Below are 13,297 nucleotides of genomic sequence, written 5' to 3' on the forward strand. Positions count from 1 at the left end.
CTTCACCAACTCAGCTGTCAGGAACGAGAACCTTCAGTTTTTGAACAATGGAAGCAGTAAGCACACATTAATTTCTATTGCTGCAGAGCGATAATCAACACTAACGGGCTTTAAAATACAACGGTTTTCAAAATACAGGCCTCAAGCTAGGGAACACCGGGGTCAAGTATGCTGCCACCCCACCTGCAATTATTAATGACTTTCGGGGGTCTCTACACACCCGGAACCTGCTGTGCAGTCAAAAATCGGGCACTACCGAGAACTCACTGGCAATTTTCGTTTCCAGCTACTCCATCAGATGAGCTGGGCAAAACCATGGGGAAAAGAGAGGGAACAGCAGCACAGCGGGGAGAGGAGCAGGGCATAAGCACCCCTGCGGCTCCTTGCTACCGCCGAATTGCAAGGCAAACTTGTCAAAAACTATGACTGCAATTACTTTTGGATTAAATAGAGTCTGCTGCTCACTCTGGCGCTTACCGATGATCATGCAGGTTCGGCGGCCCTGTCAGCTGCAGTCACGTGGTGCGGCCAGGGCAGGATCCCATCCACATGACTGTTACAAACTGGCTCTCATCCGAATTCCCGTTTCCCGTCCCCGCCGCCTTTTGACTCTCACCCCCCACTGACCTTAGACTATAACACCTCAACAATCAATGATTGGCCGGGCGAAGACTGACCAACTACGCCTGTGAATCGGGCTGGGGGGTGGGGGTGTCAGACTAGGATACATTGTTGTAACGTAGAGAGCAGTGCTCGAGAATTACGAGCTGCCAGCCCTTTAGCCTCCCGGGAATAGCGCTCATTGCGCTGCTTCTTCTCAGGCTAGCCATGATATGGTGCATTATAGCAGCGCTCTGCATTGACAGCTGAGCAGCGCTATAATGCGTGACTAATGCATTCAGTGCGGTGATGCAGATCACCACACTGAAATGCACTAGAGTAACACCCTGGGGCCTTGATGCATGTTACTTATCAGGACTGTTTGCCGCCCTCCCCCTTTTGCCGCCCTAGGCGACTGCCTAGTCCTGCCTAATGGCAAAAACGGCCCTGATTGTGTATCTATGTATATATGCCGTGTTTGTATGAGCTGTGTGTCTCTGTGTATAAGCCGTAAGTATCTCTGTGAAGCTGTGTGTTTTTTTTAAAGGATTGTCTCTGTGTATGAGGTATGTTGTCTGTTTAGGAGATGTGTGTGTTTCAACCCTGAGACTGTGCCTGAGTTTGTCCTGTGTTTTCCAGTGTGTCTCTATGTACGAGCTGCGAGTGTCTCTTTGCACGGGCTGCATGTTTGTTTTCATGTTTTGGAGGGTGTGCCTGTGTGTGTATGAGCTGGTGTGTCTGAGTGCGCATGCACCTATATATGGGCAGAGCAGTGCTGTGTCTCTCACAGGCAGCCCTTGTTCCTGATTCTTGGGTGTGGCTTGCATTTGTCCTCTTGTTCAAATACATGTTTTCTTGGCATGAGAGCACATCTCCGGCTCCCAGCTCGCGGCCGCTTGTGTCCTGTGTGTGGGCCCGAAGGCGGCACATACCCTGTCTTGTCATCTCAGTTTAGAAATTCCTACCCACTCCCACCCAATTTGTGATCGGTTCCCACGACGGCTCCACTGAGGGCCCCGGTCCGTGTCTCCGTGGAAGGCCGCGTCCGTGGCAGCGGGGGCTGTAGGAAGTCAAGGCGGGCCTGGTGCCAGGGCAGCGGGGGGCCTTGTGAGACAACCGTGGCTCCGTGCCAAGGAGCGCCGAGCCGACACCAGCGAACAGGCCCAGCCCTGTGCCCGGGGCCGCAACACCCACTGAGGTCGAGATTACTCACCGCGTGTACTGTAAATGTTAGTACAGCGCCGGCTCTTGGGAAGAGAAATCCGCCCGCCATGTTGAGGCAATCCGACTTCAGCGCCCTCACAAACAGCACCGGCTCTGCCGTGGAAAGCCCAAACGGTTTAATTTTGGCACGTTCTCTAGAAAGAAAGATCTCGCCTCACCACGTGCCCTGGCTTCATCCAGATAGAACACGAACCGCTCAGAAAAGACTGTAATCAGAGACGTTTTAAGGCATAGGCAAAGTGGGCTATGGCATAGGGTCCCCACCTTTCTAGGGGCCCGCATCATTAAGTTTTCAGGACAGTTCCTGAAAGTGGCATAATGCAAAAATGATGGGGCCCCCTGCCCAGTGCCTTAAATGGAAAAAAATAAGTGCAGGTACTTAGCAAAAGGAGCAGTGGGCGGGGTTTAGGGCGGGGCTAAGGGGGAACAAGGGGCGGGGTTAGCTTTCTGACCGTGCCAAGGTTGTATGCACGAAATCTGCATGCATTTTATCAACCGCCTAAAGATTACATGCTGCTTCAGCCTGCCTTAAATCGAACCGGTGGCCTACAGCCCACTGAGCCATCTGTCCAGTACTGATACTCTTTTGTAACATGCACACGTCACTTTTTTATTGTAACATACTGTTTGCTACCTCTTACATTTTGTTTGCTTTAGATACTTGCGCAAGTGCCACCATTGCCTCATGTAACGTTTGTTCTTGTGCTGGAGTGTCTGTTATTTATTGCAGTATTGTACCTCTACTTGTACTTTTTATGCTTTTGTAACCTGCACACATATCACTTTTTAGGTCTCGCCTGTCGATGCGCATGCGCATCGAGCAAGGCGAGAGTATTGCGAGTTATCCACTCTTTATCTACACTGCAAGGAATCGTGGCGATTCCTTGCAGTGCCCGTGACTTTTAAGGTCAATGCGCATGCGCATTAAGCTTATGCGCATGCGCATTGACCTTAAAAGTCACGGGCGCGTGCATGTCCGTCTTTGTTTACCTGCTCCGCCCCCTCCCCTTCCCGCCGTGTCGCATTTCTCCTCCCCTCTCCCCTCCGTCTTGTTTATTTTACCCGCTCCGCCCCCTCCCCTTCCCGCCGTGTCGCATTTCTCCTCCCCCCTCCCCTCTCTTCCCTCCGCCTTGTTTTAGCTACTTGTTTTCTGTGGGCCCTTAACGCTCTGTCAGTGGGGGAAAGTCTTTGTTGTATGCGAATTTGTCAAATTTTCCTTGCTGATTCGTTCGTGACCCTTTACCCCTCATTGTCGTCTGGTTAGTCCCTTCCTTTCGGCAGCCCCTAGCGTTATGTGCCTCAATGTTATATCAAAGGATCAGCAGGGTTGGTTCCTGGCTCAGCACTCGGACCCGCAACCCGCAGTGACCACCACTTCTCGCTCACTGCCACTTTCCGTGAGGCTATTCCGGCCACTTCGCCGCACTATGCACCTGCAGTGGCGCAATTCTGGGGGGATCTCTTCTGACATCTATGGTGCCTAAATATTAGTCACCGCAGATCCAATGCAAGTTCACATGCACCATATTAGGCACTTCCCAGCTCTGTGCCTCCCTCCCGTCCGCTGATAGTTTACTCGTGGTGTTAATGCAAAGTCTAGTTGTGGTCATTAATCATCAATGCCGCCGGTTGCGCCAAATCCCCTGGTTCTACGCTCTATGGGGGTCCCCCAGACACCCTGACAATGGGGTCGCACGACCCATAAGACTTCGCCCTCGAGGGCTCCCACCGGGTCTTCTCAGCAGCACCAGGTCTTTCTTCCACCCTGCGTCCGCGGCACCCAGCAATGTCGGCCGCCAACTTTAAGTTATCCTCACCAATAGGGCAACCCGGGGCAGTGAAGAGTCGCAGGCGCCGGTGCGTTCAGCAGGCGCTCCCACTACACCAGCCCTTAAGCGCCAGCGCCTTCTCTGCAGCGATGTCCGGTTGTGAGCTTGGCGCTCTGACTATTCACCAAACTCTAGTCCGCCGTATGGTTAGGCCACTCCGCACCAGGCCGGTCCTCCACACCGCACCTCCTGCACCTGGTACGGTCGGCCACCGAGTTTACTCTATTCGCCCCAGCACGCTGATCAGCAGACTTACTCGCTATCTTTGTCCCCAGGCATCAGCACTTTCTCGGCAGCGGTTTCAGGCAGCTGGCTCTTCACTCGGCAGGTTGGCAAACTTTAGTCCGCTGCTTCATCCGCCGATGTAGGCCGCCCCTCGTTGCACAGCACACCTGGCGTTCAGCTCGGCAGAGAAACACCGGAGTCAGTCCAATCTGCTTTGCTAACCTTCAACTGGTAATACACGCCATCTGGGTACAATTCAATGAACGGATTATGGGGAGAAGGTCTCACCCTCGGAGCTCCGTCAGACTGGACGTCGGCAGCAAGGCACGCCCCCCCCCCCATGCTATTTTCAAGATATTTCTGGTGAGTGCCATTCCCCCGTTGTAAGTTGATTTAGTTCCAGACTAAATTAGCCAGGGTGTTTGCAGCTGCTGCTTGTAGATTGACAGAGCTTTACGAACGCCTCTGGCCTGGCAGTCACCTTACGATTGTCCATAAGCGTTCTTTCCGAGGTGGCAGGTCATATAAAGCCTTCCATAACTGTTTTTTATTGATGTTTAACTTCTAGTAGTGCAAGATAGGGAATCTTGGTGCCATTATTACTAGTAGTGCAAGCTAGGGAATCTTGGTGGCATTATTACAACTAAGGCAATCTAAAATAAGGTCCCAGGTTAAGCTTGCCTTCTCATTTTTCTAGATCTCCAACCATAAAAGGGGAGGTCAGGCTGTAATATTATCCTCAATATATGAAATTCCTAAATAAAGGTTGATGGGAACCATAAGGGCCTTTCTGAAAAAAACCTGTTCTCTTCAGCGTGGATAATGTTAATTCTCCCCCCTCCGGCAGCAGCAGAACTGAATAGGTGCAATAGCTACACACCATTGAGGCTCACTGTAACCCCCAGGTATGCCCGCCGTCCCCCATAGAGGGCTCCCCACCCCCTCCATCTACTGGGGTTGGATAATTTCTTTGAGGTGTTTGGGGAATACTGTTCCATGATAATGCTGTTCCATGATAATGCCACCACAAGCCTGACTAAGGTTTGTCTAACAGGGCATACATCTATCCGTGACCACTGTTTCTTTGTGCATACCCAACTTCTCTCTTTACGGTACAGAAGAAACGCCAAGGATCTGGTTTGGACTACAAGGGTGTGAAACATATTGACCCTATGACCTTTCACTATTCACTTCCTGAGAATCAAACCTAACTTTCTCCTTGGTGGAAGGTATAACGTTCCTTGCTTTTAATCATACCGGGTCTGGCCCACAAATCAATTACCTTTTTGAAGTACTGTCACAATATTTTGAACTTACCCCACACACCCGCACTCACCATTACGACGTTTTCCTTTAAAAATATCTTCGCTAAAGAGCCCTCTTGCGGGGCCGGTGGGGGACTGCAGCGCCAACCCCATGAGGAGCAAAAACAACCTATGATGAAGCCTGACACCTTAACAAGAGTGTGAGGGCAGCTCCTCAAATTTGAGGAATTTCCCACTATATTATATCCAACCTGAGCCTTATCTATCATAGATTAGTTATTTTTCTTCTCTTCTGTAAACACTGCCCGTATCTTAGTAGACCGATGTACCTCCATAGGAACACTTACCCCTTAGTGTGTTTGATATGTGTTCTTGGGAGCCGGGGTACTGGACCTCCTTTACTGCTCTCTGACCCTTTCCTTGTTAATTATACAGTTCTGGATACCCCAGACTTCTGCACCATATGTGGCTGTAGGTACACATTAAGCTTTATACATTTGTAATAATGGCAAGAGGGCTTCACCACCCCTAGGTTTGGTAGGCCAAATAAAGTGCGGATAGCTTTTGATAATTTTTGTCTGCTATGTGCAATATGGGGTGCCCAAGAGCCTGCAGCAAAAGTTAGGCCAAAATAAGAAAAATGCTCTGTCTAACAGTGTTATTACCTATAGAAGGAGAAGGCAGACCATGTTTCTTAGTGCTGCAAGACATTATAAAAGATTAAAAAAAAATAGTATGCAAGTCTCAAGTAGTCACAAAGTCAACAAAACCATGGACTAAATGGCATAGGGCTCTCGGTGTATGTGCCATTAAGACAGTGTCTTTTAGTCTTGTTTTTACCATTATAATTCCAGGACTACAAGATCTAGAATTCAAATAAAAACCATTGTACTGTGAGTTGCACATCACACATGGGCCTGGGCGTATTGGCAGCTGTATAAGGGAGGGATTTGAACCATGGACTGGGCAGCATGTGCTGGATCTGTCAGGACAGATGCTCCACCTGCACCCAGGATGTGGGGTGCCACCATTTTTTCTTTAATGTCTTCCCAGATGCGTCCAGCTGCTTTTGCTTGCAATGTAATATCTTTACTAGCATGTTGGTTTCCCAAGAGGTTTTAGTGTTAGCAACAAGCTGCTCACATTTACATTTGAAAGGTATTTTTGCTCTATAACTCACTGGCCTTTTTAGGTCTCACACCTAGCGTTGCAGTGCGCAGCACAAGACTTTATGTGAATTATTTAAGTTTGAGCTATTAGAATGGAAAATCGAGCAAGGCGAGAGTATTGCGAGTTATCCACTCTTTATCTACACTGCAAGGAATCGTGGCGATTCCTTGCAGTGCCCGTGACTTTTAAGGTCAATGCGCATGCGCATTAAGCTTATGCGCATGCGCATTGACCTTAAAAGTCACGGGCGCGTGCATGTCCGTCTTTGTTTACCCGCTCCGCCCCCTCCCGCCGTGTCGCCTTGCCTACTCTCTTCCACAGCCTCCCCCAGCTCCGCCCCCTCACTACTTGATTGCACGGCCGCTAGGCCGTGCCTCCCCTACTCTCCTCCCCCCTCCTCCTCTCCTCCCTTGTTGACTTTCCTGTATGAGAAACCGAGCCGCAGTCTCCACGCCTCCGTCTTTGTTATTTTACCCGCTCCGCCCCCTCCCCTTCCCGCCGTGTCGCATTTCTCCTCCCCCTCCCCTCTCTTCCCTCCGTCTTGTTTTATTAAACACTCCCTTTCATCAGACTCGAGTCTTGCTCTAGTGCTGGCGCTGCCCCGTCGTGTCTGAAGTACTGATCTTGGCGTTTTAGGAGGCTCTCTACTGGTCTCACCACTCCTCCGGTTCTGTCCTTCCTCTGCTGCATTTTAAGAGTTCTTTCCAGGATCGCCACTGTTTCCCCTGCTCCGCTTTTACTCCCAGCCCCCCGTCTTCGTGTCCAGAGCACACAGGAGAGTTTAGCAGAGGCCGGTCTCACCCCACCCCTTCTTCCTCCTCTTGACCTGCTGGCAGGCGGCGCCTCTGGTGAGCTCATGGGGGAGGAGCAGCCAGGTTGGAGGTAAAGCCCCTCTGAAACTCGACAGGACGCTTCCAGTAACCAGGAGACATCTTACGTGCAGGCAGTGAGGGAACTGCTCTCCTGCTTTCTTACAGTTGTTGCCCCCCAGGCAGGGCTGCTTTTCAGGACACAGCCAGTGTTTTTGCTGCCCCATGGCCGCCTTCAGCATGGCCGCAGTGTCTGCTGGGACGTGTCTCCTGAAGGTTACAGCAGGGCTGGAGGACCCCATGAATGCATGGACTGTACAGAGAGCCCCACCCTGGCTTCCGATAGACACCTCTCTCTGTGAGTACCCTCTTATTAAGTTGTGCCCCTCCTGTCACTTCACGTCGAGCCTTCATTTTACACCTCTGTTAGTGCCTCTCTGCCAGTACCCTCTTTTTGCCCCTACTCCTTGTGAATATCCTCTTGTATTTACATCATTTTACACCTTTGTCATTACTCGCTTGTTCATCCTCTCTGTGTATCAATGTCCCCGATCTGCCACTTCTTCTCTTCCACACGCTGCTAGTATTCTCATTTTACTTCTTCTCTTAACCCCTTCCTTTTCCACCCTGTGGTGATTACCCTTATTTTACACCAGTGTACATGAGTACCCTAAACTTACACCCTCACTTTGCCTGTCCCCCATTACTCACTTTCTGTGAGTAACCTCTTCTCTCCCCTGTGTCATTTCCAGTTTATTTCTCCCTCCGAGAGTGTACTCGCATTTCACTCTTCTAGTCACCCCTATCTGCTTGTACCCATCTTTTAAACACGTCTGAGCACCCTTAGACCATACTTCTCCCTGAGACTCCCGCTTGCACTCTCCAAGTACACACTTTTCGCCGCTCCCGAAGAGTGCACCGGTGTTGCGCGTTTCTTGTCCTGGTTCTCACAGTCCTTTTGAGTCCTAGTGTGTTAACTTCTTTGTTTTGCACCCTATCTGCTGAAATCTTTCCCCATTTCCACCCTCTGTAAGTAGCATTTTTTTGATCTTCTAAGCGTTTTGTGGCAGTTTGTAACAAATGCATTTACTGAGAGCCATGACGTTTCTGAACCTAACCACTGAATAACCGTACTGGAGGGGAACCTGCTATAGTGTTTTAAAATTGTATTTGTTATCTAGTGGGTGTTTCTGGGTGTATCATGTACGTCTGCTTTTCGTGGGAGATGTTTATGTGCTTTAAACTATCCCTGGCCTAACAGAAATTGGGGGGGGAGGGGGCAATGCATGCAGACAGAATTTAGAGGGTTTTGATAAGGGCATGTAGTAAGTCCTTCCACGCATTCCTCGCAGATATGTGGTACTTGGTATCATGTTCTGTTTTGTATGAGGGAGACTTATTACCATGTTCCACTCCTTAAAGTACTATAAAGCTGCCTCTCAGAAGAGGAGGCCCCATTTCCCACGTGTGAGCGCAAACAGCTGCTGACCCTCTTGGGCTGAGGACGTTGAACAACCTGTCCCGTGGGATGCCTTCATCGTCCTCCAACGGCACATAAGAGGCTGCAATTGACCGGGGTCCCCACTTTTGGGACGCCCATGTCACCCTCAACCCCTCACCCTCAACCCCTCACCCTCACTCACCCTCACTCACCCTCAACCCCTCACCCTCACTCACCCTCACCCACACTCACCCTCACCCACCCTCACTCACCCTCACCCTCACTCACCCTCAACCCCTCACTCACCCTCAACCCCTCACTCACCCTCACTCACCCTCACCCTCACCCTCACTCACCCTCAACCCCTCACCTACCCTCACCCTCACTCACCCTCAACCCCTCACCCTCACTCACCCTCAACACCTCACCCTCACTCACCCTCAACACCTCACCCTCACTCACCCTCAACCCCACTCACCCTCACTCACCCTCACTCACCCTCACTCACCCTCACTCACCCTCACTCACCCTCACTCACCCTCAACCCCTCACTCACCCTCACTCTCACTCATCCTCACTCACCCTCAACCCCTCACCCTCACTCACCCTCAACCCCTCACCCTAACTCACCCTCACCCTCACTCACCCTCAACCCCTCACTCACCCTCTCACCCTCAACCCCTCAACATCAACCCCTCACCCTCACCCTCACTCACCCTCACTCACCCTCACTCACCCTCACCCACCCTCACTCACCCTCACTCACCCTCACTCACCCTCACCCACCCTCACCCTCACTCACCCTCACCCTCACCCTCACTCACCCTCACTCACCCTCACCCTCTCTCACCCTCACTCACCCTCACTCTCACTCACCCTCACTCACCCTCACTCACCCTCACTCTCACTCACCCTCAACCCCTCACCCTCACTCACCCTCAACCCCTCACTCACCCTCACTCACCCTCACCCACCCTCACCCTCACTCACCCTCACTCACCCTCAACCCCTCACCCTCACACAGTGCAATAGGTCTCGGAGCACTTGAGTTAGAGCTTTTAGAAATGTTTATGGCTTTTTTTTTAATTCTTTAGCATTGGCTACAGGAAACAAAAATGCTAAAGATTTACAAAAAAAACCATAAACAATTCTAAAAGCACTAACTCTAATGCTGCGAGACCTATTGCATTTCCAATGCTTGTTCCTCCTGTAATGTATCGTGTGTTACCTCTTGTATTTTGTTTGCTCACAATTGTCACTTTTGCCTCATGTAACTTAACGTTTGCTTTTGTAATTTGTTCACTTGTAATTTTCTCCTCATGTATCATTACTGTTCCTATTGTGAAGGGCTCTGACACCTTCGGGTAAAGTCCGCGCTATATAAAAACGCATAAAATAAATAAACAAGTCTCTCCTGGAACATTTGTAAACCGGAGTTAGGGCCAGAGCTGACAACGTCTGTACTAGGGAACCAGGCGCCAATCTCCGCATTTTGGATTGGTCTTAAGGTCCGTCCAAGGTCGATGAAATAGGAATTAGCGAGTGTGGAAGTGGAAGTGTGCAAGAAAGCAATTCAGATGCGTGGCGACTGTAAAAGCCTTTCCAGATCTATCTTATTGCTCAACACAATACAATCAAACAATTATAACGCCCTAATACCGGTCCATTGCATATCCAAAACATTTGGGGACCATATCAGGCATACCTAGTGCGGAAGGCAGCAGCTGAAGGGGAACTAACACGTTTCAATGAAACAGTAATTGGATAGGGTACATCCAAAGGCAACATTGCGCATGCAGTAGAATTTGCCAGTAAGAGCAGCGTCAATGTTAGCAAATGAACATGCAACATGATGCGGAGTACACACATCAGCACTTGACGAGCTGCTACATTAGGGGCCCAGGCAAGACTCATGTGGGTGTAAATTCTCTATAAAATTTGGTTTAAATGTGATTGACTTTTAGATTTCAAGACGTATACCTGCAGCCGATGTAAAATGATAAATGTGTATTGGTTTACTGGTTGTTATATATCTACATAAAAGTATAAATAACATTTTTAAAAAAACTCTGCATGGCCATTGGACACTCAATCAGTCTCTTCTACACATCAGTCAGCTCCTCCTGTAATCTATTCTTTGCTACCTCTTGTATTTTGTTTGCTCACAATTGTCACTTTTGCCTCATGTAACTTAACGTTTGCTTTTGTCATTTGTTCACTTGTAATGTTCTCATGTTTCAGTTCTGTTCCTATTGTGAAGCGCTCTGACACCTTCGGGTAAAGTGCGCGCTATATAAAAACGTGTAAAATAAATAAACAAGTCTCTCATGGAACATTTGTAAACCAGAGTTAGGGCCAGAGCTGACAACGTCTGTACTGGGGAACCAGGTGCCAATCTCCACATTTTTGATTGGTCTTAAGGTCTGTACAAGGTCGATGAAATAGGAATCGGCGAGTGTGGAAGTGGAAGTGTGTAAGAAAGCAATTTAGATGTGTGGCGACTGTAAAAGCCTTCCCATACGTTCTTTTGTTATGTCCTGAATAGTGCCTCCCACCGCCACTCATTTTACAGCCCCCTCTTAGCGCCCACTGTGAAAGATCTTTGGATAAGCAAATGACTCAGCAGACACACCCCTGCTCTGATTTACAAAGCAGCTCACGCTGGGTCCTGGTGACGAGCTCCATTGATGGATTTCGTGCAGTGCTTGAAAGGTGCTGCCGTAGTATAACTTGAGGGATAAAGGGAGCGCGCTGCCTCGGTTAAAGTCAGATCCCCATGAGTACTGGTACTCTCTTTCTTCTAGAAAAAAGTGCCGGTACTCAAGGGGAGAAAATGAAGAAGTGCCGGTACTCAGTACCGGTGAGTACCGGCCCATTTAAAGCACTGCCCCTGCTCAATATGTAAATGAGCTCTCAGGTTTCCAATATTCCATATTCAAAGTCTTTGCACTAAATGGGGGCCCCCTGAAGGACAGTGGACCCCTTCCTTAAAGGTTTGGGGGCCAACGAAGAAGGTTGTTAATGATCAGACAATAGTTGAGGGTGCGAATGAGCTAAAAGTAGATAATACATTCAGAGCTGTTCCGAGCAGGGGGGCCCAAATTATGTTTGGCACGGGCCCCTAAAATCTTTAAAATGTCCCTGACTGTAATCCCCTCAAAACTCAGCTCCCAATAAAACACAACATATCTTCCACAAATTCTTGTTACCACATGTCATGGACTAAACTACCTGATATCCACCTCTCAACTCAAATGTCTGCTCATAACTGCTGCCCCTTTGAAATGTACATCATTGCATACCACCGCCCATCTCCACTGGGAAGCACCCAGGAAGCCCTGCCCCCACAGCATCAGGAGCAGAGGAGTAATATTCAATTTATTTCTTTTGATCACTATGATCTTAGACCAGCACACCCAAAGGAAAGCTCTCCCTCCAATGGCAGTACAGCATAAATATTTTGATGCAACCGGGCAGGTCTAAGACATGCTGAAGCCAATGCTTGCTTTAATAATATTAAGGGATGTCCTGTCTGCTTGGACCAAAGCAGCCGTTCAGGGGTGTCTTCCTTCATGACATTTTGTATCAGTTTGACAATTCATTCCATATCCTAAAATCACCTACCTACAGTATTCAGCCATCTGCAAAAGAGTGTGTAGCAAAGAGATGGTGAAAGGTCGAGGTAGCATATGGAGAGCTTTGATGCAATTGGCAGATATGTATAGTCGTCCAGCAGAGACATTGTGCCCAAAATATCAAACATGGGGCTATAACTACGGCTTATCTTTAAAATCTGAAGAATTTGAATAAATGTACATTCAAGAGAATGGTTTAGATAAGATGAAGATGTTTATTCCTAGAAGAAGATGGTCTCATCCATCAAGGAAGGTCGTCAGATGCAAGTGACTCATCCAGCCCATAGTCACAGTTTCTCCTGATTCTATCACCATAGAGCTTCTTCAAATACTTACACACTACACAGTCCTAATTAAATGATGTAGAGAAGTTACAGAAATCCACTATGTTACACACCTTCCCTCTATATATTACAACATAAAATAGAAAAAGAAACAAGGAAGAAACTCCGGGTTAAGTGCATAGCAAAAAATGGCTATATCCACACACTTACTTCATGACATAGTCCTTGTATTTGGAGGGTTGCTATACCACCCTTTTTTCCCTTGGTAGTGTCTGACGTGAAGTCGAAGGACATGAAGCATTCAAATCAACCGGTTGACCAGCACACAGACTACGCAGTAAAGAACTGTTTTTGATTACAACAACTCTATTAAGATTCCAAATATGTGAATCTTCAGTTTTTACGGCATTAGTGAACAGTTTGACAACCTTATGTGGCATTTGGAACAGACCAGACGCCTTCCTACCAACAGGAGCCATGGTCATGACCCAATCACCAACTTTTACAGGTGTGACTTTGACAGCCTTTCTTGCATCCTAAGTTAGTTTCTGAGCATCAATCTTTTTTTTTCTTTAAGTTTCCATTTCTGATCTGAAGACGTCTTTCCTCTTTTTAACATAGTTTCATTAACCCAAAAGGGTGCAGCCAAGGTATTGGGATGTCTTCCTCTCAATACTCAAAAGGGGTACAACCAGTGGTTGCATGTGGAGAGATCCTATAAATCTCTACCTTTCTGTGAACTTCCTCCTTCCAGTCCAAACCATTTTGCTTAGACATGTCAATGGTTTCTTTCAGCACACGGTTTAAGCGTTATA

Source organism: Lissotriton vulgaris, chromosome 2_1, assembly GCF_964263255.1.
Source record: "Lissotriton vulgaris chromosome 2_1, aLisVul1.2, whole genome shotgun sequence".
Taxonomy (NCBI): Eukaryota; Metazoa; Chordata; class Amphibia; order Caudata; family Salamandridae; genus Lissotriton; species Lissotriton vulgaris.